General features: G+C 29.9%; 1 protein-coding gene and 1 long non-coding RNA gene across 2 annotated transcripts in view; one reads left to right on the top strand and one right to left on the bottom strand.

Moving 5' to 3' along the window:
* Positions 1 to 10,094, bottom strand: part of LOC130675158 (uncharacterized) — a 50,454-nt gene extending 40,360 nt beyond the window's left edge. The window contains exon 1 of the mRNA XM_057480690.1: positions 9,822 to 10,094. The gene's annotated coding sequence lies outside the window, so the exon portion shown is untranslated. The remainder of the gene's footprint in view (positions 1 to 9,821) is intronic.
* Positions 6,467 to 16,040, top strand: LOC130675170 (uncharacterized). Its single transcript, XR_008991229.1, has 3 exons — positions 6,467 to 7,156; positions 15,698 to 15,809; positions 15,903 to 16,040. It is a non-coding gene; the product is annotated as an uncharacterized LOC130675170 (long non-coding RNA).
* The last annotated feature ends 1,080 nt before the right edge of the window (positions 16,041 to 17,120 follow it).

Consider the following 17,120-nt stretch of genomic DNA (forward strand, 5'->3'; position numbering starts at 1 on the left):
TTTTTTTTGTCATTTCCTTGCATTTGCTGAGTAAAAAACGCAAAAATTTGAGAAAAGTAGAAAAAAAAAATTTTTTTCATTTTGATTATGATTACACAATTAAAGGAACAAAACTTGCTCCTTTAATTAATTAGCTAAACTTTGATCGATGATTCCCAAAAAACGGTTTGATAGATCAATTTAAAAATTTACAGGGGTCTTGGGGGTACATTAAGCTAAAAAATTTCCTGGCAACATTATTTTTTTTATCGATATTTGCAGAGTAGCGGTTGATTTACTAAAAAACCAAAAAAAGTCATTTTTTTGTACTTTCTTTTGATGGATGTTGAAAATAGAAAAAATTTTTTTTTTTTTTTTAAATGATGACAGTGTCTTATAGGGAATTTATTCAAATTTTCATCGCCGCCCTTCAACTTTCTGTGTGATCATTAATACTTGAAATATCGATGATCAGAGCCAAAAGGATCATTTTCTGTTTGAAGGCTGATATCTCTGCGACAAATCGTCCTACGAGGTTAAAAAAAGACCAAATTGAAGCTGAATAAATTTGCTGAACGAACTATGCATTTGTTTAGTTGAAAGAATTTTTCCGCGGTCCGTGGACTCATCGGAACAAAAAAAAAAATCGGTCTGTCAGTTGACCCTGCGGGCCAGCCCCAAAACTTCCCGCTGTTTCCGAGCTCGCTGAGCTCGAAAACATTATTGTGAATATATTTTCGAGCTCTTCGAGCTCGCAATTACTTTTGTATGCCATTGTTTTGTAAAAAACCATTTTTTAGCATTTCTTTCTTCCACGATATCTCGCAAACGAATTAACCGATTTTGATGGTTGAGGTGGCAATCGACGCGTTTTATCAAGTTCTAAAGCTGGTCGAATTTTGAAATTGATTTATTCAGCCGTTTTTGAGAAATTTCAAAAAAACCAAGGAAAAAATTTTTTTTGAATTCTTTCGTCAACGGTTTCTCTTGAACGAATGAACCGATTTTGATGGTTGAGGTGGCATTCGACGCGGCTTATAGAGTTTTAGAGCTGATTAGATTTTGGAATAAATCCATCGAGCAAATTAAAAGTTATCCAAATAAAACATTTTCGAAAAAATTTTATTTTTGAAATATCTCTGAACGCACCCTACCGATTAAGTTCAAATTCATACGGCCTCAAGACATTAACAAGCCGCGTCGAATGACACCTCAACGATCAAAATCGGTTCATCCGTTCAAGAGTCATGAATATTTACATACATACATATACGTACGTACGTACGTACACACATACATACACTCGGACATCATCGTGAAATTAGTCAGGATAGCTTCCTAGGACCTCGAAACGTCGACATCTGATGGAAATTCGATTTTCGTAAATCGGACCGAAACCAATAACTTCCCGAATTTTTGAAAATTTACAATTTTCTTAGCGGGAAGTTAAAAATTTAGAAATTTTCTGTCTCTCGGTATATCTCATGTTTGCGTAGTAACCGGAGCTTTTAAAAAATGTTGAAAAAATGCACCAAAACTAGAGATTTTTTATATAGATATATGTTCATATATATATATATATATATATATATATATATATATATATATATATATATATATATATATATATATATATATATATTTGCACAAACATAAAACTAGAGATTTCAAGCTATGAAATGCTTTTTTTTAAATCTCGATACGATTATTTTTCATGAAGTAACAGTCTTGCAAAAATCACTAAAAACTTTCTAAAATTTTTTTGTTCCTTTAATTTTTGGTATGAGTGTATTTTTCAAATTATTTATGTATAATTATATCGAAATTATTATAATATTGAAATTATAAGTTTATATATAAAACGAGATTATAATTTGAGATGTAATATCATATGTATACATTTACATATATTATAAATTATATGGATTATAATAATATTGAAATTATAAATTAATTTATAAGATGAAACATATATTTTACGTTATAAATTAATATATAATGCTGACATATAATTTTTGATACAATATCACATGTATATAATCACATATATTATTATATGATATGGATTATTATAATATTGAACGTCTAAATTATTATATATGATAAATCATACATTAATCAATATTAATAATTTTGCCGCCATATATGTTCAATTATTAACCATATATTTTTTTACATATTATCGACAGTATATGGTTTTTTCATACGGGACCTCGTATACTAACCCTCGCAGATTTGAATCACGGTGGAAACACGGTGGGTTTGTTCCATTTTACCACTGTGATTACGCGGTGTATCCACCGTGATTACATGGTGGCTTGACCACCGTGTATACACGGTGTTTCCACTGTGATTACGCGGTGGATACACCGTGGAATCACGGTGGTGAAATAGCACAAAGCCACTGTGGAATCACGGTGGATACACCGCGTAATCACAGTGGGAACACCGTGTATACACAGTGGTCAAGCCACCGCGTAATCACGGTGGATACACCGCGTAATCACAGTGGATACACTGTGTATACCCGGTGGTGAAATGGAACAAACCCACCGTGTAACCACAGTGGATCCACGATGATTACACTTCCAGGGTGTTCCCACCGTGATTCAAATCTGCGAGGGAAGTAACTATTAAAAAAAAAAAAAAAAAATCGGCTGAGCCTGCCGTTCGGCACGCGCGTGGCTCGGGTGATGACCAAAGTTAAGTAGCATCGAGCATGATTACTACTTGGCTGGGTGACCCCTTAGCCATGCGTCGGGTTCGAACGAAGGTCTCTGACCGTTAGGCGCGGGATGAAGATCCAGTGATCGGTAAATTAGAAACTTTATCGACCACTGGAGCTTCACCCAAACCGAAACTGCACTTGCTAGGTTTTCTCTGTGGTTTTCCTACGCCACTGCACCTCCATTGCACGAGGGAGGTAGTAGAGCATCCTCGTAATAATGCATTACAGTCATAAGCACAAGTCAGGCCACAGACGCGAAAATTAAGTGAGAGCAGTAAAAAGTAAAAGGGACTAGAGTCGAAAAAATTAGAGTTTTGTAAAACACAATAAGTGGTACAAGTAAAAAATCAATAAATAATAAAAAAAAAATCCTCGTCTAAATTTTAGGGTTACAAATATTGGCAGTATTTTTTTTTATTTTTAAGATCCATTGAATTTTATCAGAAATATACAACTCCCAAAATTTTTGAAGTTCCATACTGAAATTAAAAAAAATTTGAAAATTCGGGTGTAGGTAAACGAATAAACATAAGTACATTTCAGCCCATTTCAGTATTTGATAAAATCAGAATTGACGTCCTAGTATTTATTTTTAACTTCCCGCTAAAAAAATTGTAAATTTTCAAAAATTCGGGAAGTTATTGGTTTCGGTCCGATTTACGAAAATCGAATTTTCATCAGATGTCGACGTTTTGAGGTCCTAGAAAGCTATTCTGACTAATTTCAAGATGATGTCCGAGTGTATGTATGTACGTACGTACGTACGTATGTAAATACCTGTATCTTTTGAACGCATGAACCGATTTTGAACTTTAAGGTGTCATTCGACGCGGTTTGTCAATATCTTGGAGCTGTGAGAAATTAAGCTTGATCGATGGGGCTGGTTCAGAGATATTCCAAAACTAAATTTTTTTAAAAATGTTTTTTTTGGATAGCTTTCAATGTGCTTGATGGATTGATTCCAAAATGGACTGAGCTCTAAAGCTTTATAAGCCGCGTCGAATGCCACCCCAACCATCAAAATCGGTTCTTTGGTTCAAGAGAAATCGTTGTCGAAAGAATTAAAAAAAGTTTATTTTTTATTTTTGCACGCCTCGGAAGCGAAGCGGAGAGGTTGTGCTTTATAACCGACCTGTCAAGGTCACACGATTTCCACTCATTAAAGTGCATATATTTTTTTTCTATTGCTCTTACACATTATGAAAAGCACATCAATATAAAGCTGAAACACTAATAAATAATCCTGATACTTTTTTCAATTTGTCTAATATGTATTAATATAAAAAAAAGTTCATTAAAAAAAATTTATCGTGGACGTCCATTAGTCTGTGGTTAAAAAAAACGGCGTGGTACGGATATCTCGAGAACGACTTGACAAAACTACTTAATTTTTTTTTCAAAATTTTCAGAAATAAGCAAAGAAGGTTCCTTTCGAAAATCACTACTGTAGGCCTTCTCGTTTTTTTAAAAATAAATCATTACGGTTAAAACCGGCAATCTTACATGTAAACAAACACACACTGCCGCCATTTTTCATTAGGAATGTTCTCCTTATTTATTTTTTTTTTTACTTATATTACCGTATATTTACCATGGAAATTTCTATGGGAAAAGAGCGGGATATTCAATTTTATTCGAAATTCAACTTTAAAAAAAAAAACATAACATGAGCGTTCGAGGCGTGCACTTTTGGATTTTCCAAATTTTATTTTTGAAATACACTAATGGAAAAAATTAAAGGATAAAAAAAAATTCTAAATTTTTAGGCGATTTTCAACAGGCTCTAACTTTGATAGAAATGGTCGTACAAGAAATAAAAAAAAAGGAAATTGTAGCTCCAAGTGTCTACTTTTTGGATTAGAACTTCAAAATTTTTTGCGTCAGCAGTTTTTGAGTAATCTTAGAAAAACCAGCAACAAAAAAATTTTCAAATTTAAAAAATTTTTTTTTTTTGGTCTCCGGGCGTGGAAAAAATTATTTTTGCTTAACCACTATGAGGATCAGATACCTTCATTATTCAGCTTTAATTTTTTTTTTATGGACCTTGATACGTTCACTTCTCGCCGAGATATCGTTCTTCAAATGGAAAAGGATCCTTATGTCTTTGATTATCGATATCTCAGAAAACAAAAATTAAAAAAAAAAAAAAAATTTTTTTGAATTTAATGTCTGAGAGATCAGTAAAATCACAGAATGCAGCGACGTAAACGTGTTAAAAATTATTGGGTGTTGGTTTTGTAAATTTTCTATAGTTATTCCAAAAAAAACTTTTTTTGGAAATTTTTTTTTTGAAATTTTTGTTTCGAAAAAAAACTTTTTTCTTTTTTGGAAATTTAAGCACTGTCCGCAATAAAATTGTGGACAAAGCTCCAAAAAAATGTTTGTTTTCATCTTGTTAAAGATTATGAGCTTTTCAGAGCAAAAAACGTGATCATTCAATTTTTTGAAAAATTTGATGGCGTGAAACAAAAAAACGGCTGGTTGGATTAATCTGGCTCTCTGCAGGGTTTTTGTGGACATATTGAACTGTAAAATGCACAGTCAACATTATTGATTTCCACAATATTTTCGTTTCAGCGCTTGATTTTCCAAAAAACCACAAAAAGCCCTTTTTTTGTTGCATTTTTAAATTCATGTGACGATAGGAAAAAATTTCTTTTTTAAAAAAACAATAGCTAACCGTTGAAGGGGATTTATTCAAGTTTTTAAAACCCACCATTAACTTTCTGTGCGATCATTGGTTTCTGAGATATCGATAATCAAAGACAAAAGGATCCTTTTCCATTTGAAGACCGATATCTCGGCGAGAAATGGACGTATCAAGGTCCATAAAAAAAGAAATTAAAGCTGAATAATGAAGATATCCGATCCTCATAGTGGTTAAGCAAAAATAATTTTTTCCACGCCCGGAGACAAAAAAAAAAAATTAAAAACATTTGAAAATTTTTTTGTTGCTGGTTTTTCTAAGATTACTCAAAAACTGCTGACGCAAAAAAATTTTGAATTTCTAATCCAAAAAGTAAACACTTGGAGCTACAATTTCCTTTTTTTTTATTTCTTGTACGACCATTTCTATCAAAGCTAGAGCCTGTTGAAAATCGCCTAAAAATTAAGAATTTTGTTTTGATCCTTTAATTTTTTCCATTAGTGTATCTCAAAAACGACTCGATAAATCGAATTAAAAATTCGATCAGCTTTAGAACTTGATAAAACGTTTCGATTGCCACCTCAACCGTCTCAATCGGTTTATTCGTTTGAGAGATATCGTTGGAGAAAAAATGGTAAAAAACTATTTTTTTCGAAAAGAACGACATACAAAAGTATTTTCGAGCTCGAAGAGATCGAAAATGAATTCACGTCAAAGTTTTCGAGCTCAAGGAGCTCGAAAACAGCGGGAAGTCTTAGGGCTGGCCCGCAGGGTCAACCGATAGACAGATTTTTTTTAATTACGTTTAGGAAGTTAATGAAACAAAAAAAAAGGAAATATCCATGTATAGAGATTTGAAATACGCACCATTTCTTTTTTTCAATTTCTCGTAACGTTCGATTTCATCGAGATATCGATTTCCAAATTTTTTTTTGTTGGATGTTGGCTAACTCGACGATCATTAACTAATTTTGCTGTAATTATGTAACGGCAAAAAATTGAATCAGCTTAAGTTTTTGCATTCAATATATTGGTAACCATGATTATTATGTACCAATTTAACTTATAATTATACACCTTGAGGTATATTATTAGTAGCTACTGAATAACTTATGAATATTGTTGGCTTAAATTTATTTTCAAATTGAGTTCACTTTATGATAATAAAAAATATATCGTTGTTACGTTTTGGGAATTACCCCAAACTAATTAAAAATAAAAATAATTTTTAATTATTAAATTTTATTCAGGTTTGGCCTTATTGGAGTATCGACAGACCCCCGGTGGGCCTTGGTCGTCGATTATTTGATAAATTATTATTTCATTTAATTTTCGCAATTTAATTTATTTTCGATGCCGTTTCCAACTCGAAATAATTTATGATAGGTGAATGGATAGGTCATAGTGTAGGTGAAACTATTGGGGTGCCGATTGGCACCCCAAAATAAGGTTGAATTAATTTAGAATTAATTATGTTTATTCACTGTATAGAGAGCAGAGGATCGAGCTCTATGAGCTCTCTCGAAGGACTGACTATTTTGTCGTTATAAAAATATAATAAAGCAAAAGAGTTGACAAATTGTTGACGCCGCATCTCAGGTTCCCTGTGAGAGAATCGTCGTGGCCCGAGTCTCATGCATCGTCATCTGTTTTGACTGCCCGCGAGCTACGGCGACTCTCTTATCGTAACCGATTTCCGTTATATTGCAAAAAAAATTAATTTAATAAAAATAATTAATTTATTTAATCAATCAAATATTACGGGAACGTAACATCGTACTGAAGAAAATGCTACATTGACAGTAAGAAACAATTTTTACTCTTTATCGAAAATATTTAATGATAACAAATATCAATTATAAATTGTTGAACTATTTTATAATATTGTTTTAATTCATTTAATTCTTGTACACAATTTAAAATTATGTATTTACACAATATATTAATTTTGACAATGATACTCCTACACTTTTTAATATTTAATATTTTGAATTTTTTTTCCATCTGCCGTAATCAAGGTCAACTTTTACATTCAATACTACTTCAATCGGTAAAATAATAAGTATATACTTATAAGTCTGTGTAAACGGTATCTGTGCAATAAAATTATCTGTGCAAAACATAACGGTGTAAACGATTTCTGTGCAATTTTGATATGTGTAAACGGTTTCTGTGTTATATTGTATCTGTGCAATCAATTTATGTAGAATAGAAGCCGTCCCGTTTTTTAGCATCGTTCTCGGATATTTCAAATATTAACGCTATGATATGAGTCGAAAATCATTTCAATCTCTTACGCTGTTTTTTACATGAAGACATTGAGTTATTGAACGTAATCGTGAATAAAAATTTCAAGAAAACTTGTTTTTTAACTATTTTCGATATCTTGAATTTTCCAAATTCAATAAAACATTTATGTTTTTAAGCTTGAAAAAATTAATGTACTACATAGTATTGTCAAGTCAAAAATATTTAAATAAACGTTTTTGAACTCTTTGAGCATGAAAACACCGGGAAATTCTGGGGCAAGGTCAACAAATATACAAGTTTCTTTACATAAAAAAGTGCAAAAGAATAAGTATACTTACGGATGTTTGAATGATAAATGTTAAGATATCGATATCAATAATAAAAAAAAAAAGTCAAGAGTCATCCAACATCACGTTATGCCCAGCAAAGCGGGCGGGTAATAGTTAGTATATGTATCTATGTATTGGTTAAATTACGTGATGTGGTTAAATTACGTGATGTTTCATGAACGTACATGGAGAGAAAAACTTGGGAATTTTTCTAATTTGACTTAGGAGAAATTCCCTTGTTGACATAGCAAATTTTGAAAATTTTGCTTTATCAACATGGGAAATTTTACTCGGGAAAAATGAGAATACAACCATATTTTATAGGAATTTTACCTATATATTATAGGAATATCTTCCATATCGCCATTGGAAAAATTTCTATGCAGACATGGAAAAATTTCTCTGTTAACATTGCTGAAATTCCTTTATTGACATGGGTATTTTTACTATGTCAGTATAGGAATTTTTCCCATGTTACTGGAGTAATTTCCTCTATTTTGATATGGGAATTTTTCCCATGTTGACAAGGAAACAATTCCTTTGTTAACATAATAAATATTCCTATATTGCCATTGTAAAAATATCCATGTTGGCATGGGAAAAAATTTTCATATCAACATAGGAAAATTTGCCATGTTGCATGGGAAAAGTCCACAAGAAGTAAAAACCACTAAAATACCAAATATTTTGGTCATTTTTATCATTTAGGTCTTAAAGCAATAAAATAGGGATGTGTGAAGGTTTTTAGATTTACGAAAATAAAATTTCAAAGTTTCCGAAAAAATTTTATGTTATTGAATTAAAATTTTTTTCTACCACCTACCAATGAACAATAGTTATTTTCGATACGTATGCAGAACGGTAGGGATTCTGACGGCTTGACGTGACGTCACAAGTTTGAGGCTATGGGCGCTTTTTTATCAAGACCAGATATAGTACGAGGTCTTGATGATAATATATCCATAGCCTCAAATGCGTGCCTGCACTTCAAGTTTGTCAGGGTTCCTACCTTTGAGCATAAAGTATCGAACAAAATTTTTTCTCATATCAACGGCGGAAATTGAATTTGAGAGAGGAACAGTCAATAATATTTTAAGTCTTGTAGGAATGTAGAGATAGATAGAGAGAGAGAGAAGTTACTTTTCGATACAAGTTCGAGGAAAGTTAACGAAACTATAGATTGCCAGAAATCGTAGAGTTTGCGCCCTCTGCATGTTGCTCGAAAATCCAACTTACGCGGTTGATATGTCAAAAATGTTTCATAAATTCGATTAATATAAACGAGTACGTAAAAAAAAACATCAATCTACAAATCTTTCATTTTTACATACATTGGGATTCCTACTTTGTTAACATGAGAATAATTTCCATGTTAACATAGGAAATTTTCCCAGGTTGACATTAGAGATTTTTTTATGTCATTAAAAGAATTCCAGCAATAGTAATACAGGAATTTTTTTAATTTTGACATGGAAATTTTTCCCATGTTAACATAGGAAAAATTCCTATGTTAAGATAGGAATTGGTCCTATATTACATAATTATTTTTCCAATGTTGATATAGGAAAATTTACATAGTCAATATAGAAATAATTCCTATGTAACAAAGCAAAATTTATCATGTGACATAGGTACAATTCACATGTTGACACAGTAAAGTTTACAATTCCAACAAAGGAATTTTGCCCAAGTAAAATTGAAAAAATTTTAATTTTTTTCTCTTCGTGTAAAATTTTTTAAAAATTATATTAAATTGTGAATAATTATATAGAATCACATGAATTGTATTTAATAAATATTCATTGTACAAAACTAAAATGTGAAAATTATCAATATTTTAAAGTGGCCACTATCAGTTAAGAATATTTTGATCGACTCCTCATCTTACCTAACTTTGGTGTCGAAATTAAAACACAAATTTTGAGTTACAATCCAACACCCATAAACTGTGTTAAAAAATAACACAAATACTAATGGACCCTTTCTGACACACTCATTATGTTGATTTTAACACTATACTTTTAACTCTGAATTTTTGCGGTTATAGTATGCTTGTTTTATTCACGTGCTATCTGTTGACGGTGAATAATGGAGAGTAACTAAGCAACTGTCTCATGATTGAAATTTCGTGGCTGCGATCACGACCTAAATATTCACTTCATCCGCAACTGGTGGTAAGTTTGTGAATGCTCGACTAATTTTCGACCACGAATTCATAGTGAATTCACCCCGTTTCCACTATCAATTTTCTTTGCTCATCTGCGCTTCAATGATTTCTGTTTCACAACGTCAGACAAAGTCAGTGAAAATATTATTTATATTTTCATGGTCCTATCACCGGTTACTAAGAATTTCAATAAGAATCGATTCTTAATTATATCTCTGAACATTTCTAAAATTTAATAATTATTTAATCATATATTGGACTATGACCCTATCAGCAAAACCCATGTGGAATCGCACGGAAACCCATAGGAATATATGGGGCATTCCACGCCAAATCGACCACTTTGAACCCGACCCCTTTAGATTTGGCTGAAAATTTTTTCTCTTTTTCTACCCCATCAAAAACGTTTCTCATAATTTCTTCAAATTTTTGCACCCAACCGAAAAAAAGTTATAAATTTTTGAAAAAAATGGCTTTTTTCATTTTAAATAGCTATAACTTTTTCAAAATCCGAGTGATTGAGACGTTTTTTTTTCAAAATTTTTGTTTTTAAGGGGGATAGCCACTGTGAAATTTCAAAAAAAAAAATTTTTTTTTTTTTTTTATTAAATCAAAGTGTATATGTTCAAAAATATGTATCTAAAGTTTTATATAAAAATTCCGAATGTTTTTCAAGTTATAGTCATTTTCGTGACAGCGCGTCAACTCACCGTTGCATCGACTAAAAACTTTAAACGCATTTTTCTCGAAACTACTCTTTTTGAACTGGTGGCATCTGTAATTTGCATAAATATGAACCGATTTGCAACTTTTTTTTCGCCGTGTTCGTCTATTCAGTAGCTAACGTTGCACATAGGGGATTTTAAAAATTTTGATTCTTAAGATTTTTTAGTGCTCTTTGAATCCAAAAAATAAGAAAAAATAGCGAAAAAATTTTTAATGTGTCGCCATTTTTTTTCAAATCCAAATTTTCAAAATCCCCTATGTGCAACGATAACCACATGCATACAGATTACAACGCCGTTTGGTTTTTTTGTTTCTGATAATCCGTTTGTGAGTTAGAGATGACACCGTGGTGAGGGAAATTTTTTTGTTGCTCCACAAAAATGCTTATAACTTTGTAACAACATGATATTTTTTAATGAAAATTCAGGAGAATTATCTTCAATGTATACTTTGGAAAACGAAAAAAACCCGATCCCCAAATTCCTTTATTATTCCAGTCAAAAAGATTCCCGAAAATCACCTGTTTTTTCGATCCTCACCGTGGCTATCCCCCTTAAATGTACTTTTTGAAAAAAAAATACAAAAAATTTATTGCAACCTATCTTCATTGTTTTTTTTTGTAGATTTTTAGAAACAATCAAAAATTTTTCGATGTTTACCATTTTTGATTTTTTACTTTTTTTTTTATTTATATAAAACTTTGACATTTTCTGCAGATCCTCAAATTTTTTCAGAGTGATGTTTTTTCGATTTATGTTTTTTTTTTCCAATTAAAAAAAAAAGTTTTTTATAATTAGCCTAATTTCTCATAACACCATGCTTAAAATTTTTGAGTGTGCTCAAAAAACTTTCAAATTTGAAAAAAAAAATGAAAACAATTAATTTAAATGGTAATCCTCGAAATAATTTGAATTTTGTTCGAAAAATCATGTTTAAAAATAGAAGATCCTTCTGAATAATTTTTTTGTACTTTTTTCTTAAGACTACGTTTAAAAACGAAGAAAATGGATAAAAAAGTTTTCGTTTGGTCCATTTTTGGACAGGTGCTGGCAATTCAAAAAAATTTCTTCTACACTCTTTGTTTCATGGTTAAAAGAATTTTATTTTTGAATTGCTAGCATCTGTCTAAAAATGGACCAAACAAAATCTTTTTTTTTTCTCATTTTCTTCGTTTTTAAACGTAGTCTTAAGAAAAAAATACAAAAAAATTATTCAGAAGGATCTTCTATTTTTAAACATGATTTTTCGAACAAAATTCAAATTATTTCGAGGATTACCATTTAAATTAATTGTTTTCATTTTTTTTTCAAATTTGAAAGTTTTCTGAGCACACTCAAAAATTTTAAGCATGGTGTTATGATAAATTAGGCTAATTATAAAAAACTTATTTTGTTAATTGGAAAAAAAAAACATAAATCGAAAAAACATCACTCTGAAAAAATTTGAGGATCTGCAGAAAATGTCAAAGTTTTATATAAATAAAAAAAAAATAAAAAATAAAAAATGGTAAACATCGAAAAATTTTTGATTATTTCTAAAAATCTACAAAAAAAAAACAATAAAGATAGGTTGCAATAAATTTTTTGTATTTTTTTTTCAAAAAGTACATTTAAAAATAAAAATTTTGAAAAAAAAAACGTCCCAATCAGTCGAATTTTGAAAAAGTTATAGCTATTTAAAATGAAAAAAGCCATTATTTTAAAAAATTTATAACTTTTTTTCCGTTGGGTGAAAAAATTTGAAAAAATTGTGAAAAACGTTTTTCATGAGGTAGAAAAAGAGAAAAAATTTTCAGCAAAATCTAAAGGGGTCGGATTCAACAGTGGTCGATTTGGCGTGGAATGCCCCATATATAGGAACAACGTGTATCTTAATTTCCTTACAAGAAATCCACATAGGAAGCTATGGGTAATTAGATTTCCATATTGAAATTTGGATGTATGAATACCTTTGTGAGAAATTCATGAAGGAATATGGGTCGCTATATGTTATTTCTATAGAATCGGGGGTATCAGGATTACAATTATAATAAAATATGGAATTAGGAATCGTGCCAAGGTATTGTACTTTAGGAATTTTTACGAAAATACATACGCATTTTATGGTATTGGTATCAACAACATGACGCTTTTTGTTAATTTTCCTAATTTCTAATCCATAAATGATTTCCATATGGATTTTGAAATGTTGCAAACTCTCATGAGCAATCATCGTAAAAATTAACATGGAAACCTATATTAGATTCACACATCGATTTGGAATGGATTGGATTTCCATAAAAACCCATGCGAGAATCTATGTTGGGATCTATGCTGAATATCGAAATTCTGAATAGGAAACCATATAAAAATCGATCCGAATCGATTAAGGAGCTTGAAAACATTACTGTGAATGTATTTTTGAGCTGCCCGAGCTAGAAAAAGATACTACCTGCGATTACATTTTTATAAGCTTGAAAATCTTTAACAATTTACGTGTTTGCTCAAGTTTGACAAGTTAAAAATCATAAATGAAGAAGCGGGTTTTAAATTTTTGTCCCCGATTATGTTCTCTGAAATAGATGTATTGAAGCAGAAATCAATGTCAGTGATCAAAATCAAGATTTGAATGAGTTTTGACTTAGGTCAGAGCAATAACACATGAAATATCCGAGAAAAATATTAAAAACTGGGTTTTTATAATTTTTTGCTGATAATATGATTTAAACTAAAGAACAAGTTTTATGACATTATATAATGATCAATAGATATTATAAAGAGAAAGAGATGGTATGATTTCAGACACATTTGAGTTTATTATATTTTGATTTATTCGAAGAAAAATAACATTTTATGTTATTTCTTTAACTTTTCAGCGCTGATATCTTTTGCACTAATTATCTGATTTTGACGTTTGGGGTGGCAATTGGTGCTTTTTTTGGATTCTAGAGCTGATCAAAATTTGAAATCGATCCGTTCAGCCGTTTCGAAGATATTTGGACAAACCCGTTTTTCACCATTTCTTCCTCCAACGATGTCTCTCGAACGCATTAACCGATTGCGATGGTTGAGACAGCGATCGACGCGTTTTATTAATTTCTAGAGCTGAGTAGATTTTAAAGTCGATTGTTCAAGCCGTTTCTGAGAAATACACAGAAAACTACAAAAAAATAATTGTATTTTTTCATAATTCGCAAATATTTTCAAGTCTACTCGATCAAATGATCTAAAATTTTCATGAAAGTTGATGGCCAACAAGCTCTTTCGATTGCCACCTTAACCATCTAAATCGGTTTATTAGTTAAAAAGTTAGAGAGCGTTTGAATTCACACACACACGCATATACACATACCCATACATACCAACGGACATCATTCTGAAAATAGTCAGGATAGCTTCCTAGGACCTTAAAACGTCAACACCTGATTAAAACTCGATTTTTGAAAATCGGAGTGAATACAATAACTTCGCGACTTTTTTGAAAATCATCGATTTTCTTAGCGGGAAGTCAAAAAAAAAAAAAATAATAATACATGAAATTGCCGAATTTTAGCAAGATTTTAAGATGTTCTAAAAGAGCAGTAGTACTTGAACTATCTATTTAGACATGCCACAGTAGTTAAGTACTCTGAGACTTATACTTAAACAAGTATAAGATACAGTATAAGATACAAGTATGAGAGCCAGAATACAGTTCAAAAATCAACAGAAACTCATTAAACTTTTTTAATTTTTAATTTCATAAAGTTTATTATACGTAATTTAATAATGACTAGTATATAATGTTACTAAATTGTAGAATACTTTAGTTAATAGAAAAATTAATAATTTATTTATTTATTTTGACAAACGCAACGAATAAAAATAAATAAATTTATTGAACAATATGGAATTATAGATTTGAAAAAAAATTTTTACTTGCACTTTTTTGTTTTATTTTTTTATTTTACTTGATTAATTGAATATAAAACACTAAAATTATTAGATGTTTTTAAACTTTGCTGTCGTTTGGAATGTTTATGTTACCTATTCCATAAACGATTAGGTTAGAATGTTGTAAATAGTTTATTTTTATAAAATATTTAACTTTCCGATGAAAAAAGTTTTTGTCTAATTATATATGATTATATATGATCATATATATAAGATCATATATAATTATATAGAATTATACATGATGAGATTATACATGGGATTATATATAAGCCTATACATAATTAGATCTGATCATACCTGGCTGTTATAACCCCATATATAACCATATGTAAGTCTATGTATGATCAGGTCTGATCATATATGAGTCTATATATGATTAGATATGATCATGCTTAGCTGTTATAACTCCATTTATAACCATACATAAGTCTATATATGATCAGATCTGATCATATATGAGTCTATATATAATTAGATATAATCATACCTAGCTGTTATAACCCCATTTATAACCATACATAAGTCTATATGTGATCAGATCTGATCATATATGAGTCTATATATAATTAGATATAATCATACCTAGCTGTTATAACCCCATATATAATCATATATAAGTCTATACATGATTAGATCTGATCAGATATGGCTAATATAAATTCATGTATAGTCGTGCATAAGTTTATATATATTTGGATCTGATCAGACTTTATTGATATGAAACCTATAAATATTTAATTATGTATATAGTTCCAATAAAATATATATATATATATTAAATAATATGACAATTTTTTAATATCATAGTTATTAAATTTTTATTCTGTCAACTATCAATCAAACTTAAATCCCCAATACTTAAAAAATGTTCAAAGGTTTCGGCAGCAATTTAAAAGTATAAAGTATCGATTTGATTATTTTAGTTAAGTAATGCCATAAATTTTCCTTAATTATAAGGATAGAACAGACTAGAGGATCACTCTACAATCCATCGATAACCAATGTTAAGCAGCATCGGCGTGGGACATTAATTGGACGGGTGACCTCGTAGTAAAATAGCAGTCAACGGGTAATAAATTTTTTTTATTATTTAATTTTAACCGACATTTATATTGATAAAAACAATAAATACTAATTAGATCACTTAATTAATAATTTACAGATATTCTAAATGAGATTCTAAAAATGACTATATTCGTTCATGCATGATTATATATAATCATATATGATCATGTATAAACATATCTAATTATATAAAATCAGACCTGGCCGATTTTTGGATCTAATCATTTATAGATGATTATGCATAATTATATATGTTTAGACAAAAACTTTTTTCATCGAGTTTTCTATTTAAATAACTGTTATTTATAACATTTATCAATAAAAAAAAACATTAAAATAATTTATTGATTGTTTTTATATTTTAGAATCACATTATAGCACCTGTTCAACTACTGAGCCATGTCAAAAAACATAGGACCCATACTTGAATATTTACGTAATTTTGTCCAAGTATCGGGTATAATTTAAAAATTTAGAAGATATAGTTAGACGATGGAATTTAATATTGAAAAATCATTTTTTGAACTCGTAAAACATGTTTTATGTTTAAAAAAGTCCATTTTACGTACTGGCAGCATTTTTTTTTTTAACAAAAAACATTTATGCAACTTACTTTTTTGTGGTTATTTATTTGATCACTTTGAATTATTTTTATGAGAAAAGAAGCATCAATCGGTCATTAATTGTATGGTAGTTCACAATTCATTGAAATCATAATTATTTCAGTATGAAATGGAAAGATATTTATTGATATTTCTTCCTAAATTTTCAAAAAAAAATTGCAATACGAAAATTTTATATCTGTAAAGCTAAAATTTTGACATAATTCAACATATAAATTCATTCGAGTACTGCTTCTATTTTCAGTAGTGCTCAAGTACTGGGTATTTTACCTTATTGCTTCCAAATTTGTTATTTTTGCGCCAATGTCGAAGAAAGGATTTCTTTTCGTGACATATTTTAAATCAGAAGTAAATCTCAAATCAATAGGATAAAAATTTTTTTCAATAAAAAGAAACTCGATCAGAATAAATAAAACAGCTACAAAAATTCGAAGTACTAAATGAGTATAGTTGATTAAGCAGTGAACTACTTTTGAGGTTTCATGGACGATATTAACATAACGGCTGTATGAAATTTCGATATTGTTGTGATAACATACATGATTTCTGTTAATAATAATTTCACAATCTATATTGCGTCCACGATTCAAATTGATCGATGTAAAAATTAGATAACCTTGAGAAGGCTAGTCTAATTAAAAAGTGATTTTTTTTTGTTTTTAAATCATTCCCGTGGGTTTCAATATAATCAG

This window comes from Microplitis mediator, chromosome 9 (assembly GCF_029852145.1).
Source record: "Microplitis mediator isolate UGA2020A chromosome 9, iyMicMedi2.1, whole genome shotgun sequence".
In the NCBI taxonomy this organism is placed as follows: domain Eukaryota; kingdom Metazoa; phylum Arthropoda; class Insecta; order Hymenoptera; family Braconidae; genus Microplitis; species Microplitis mediator.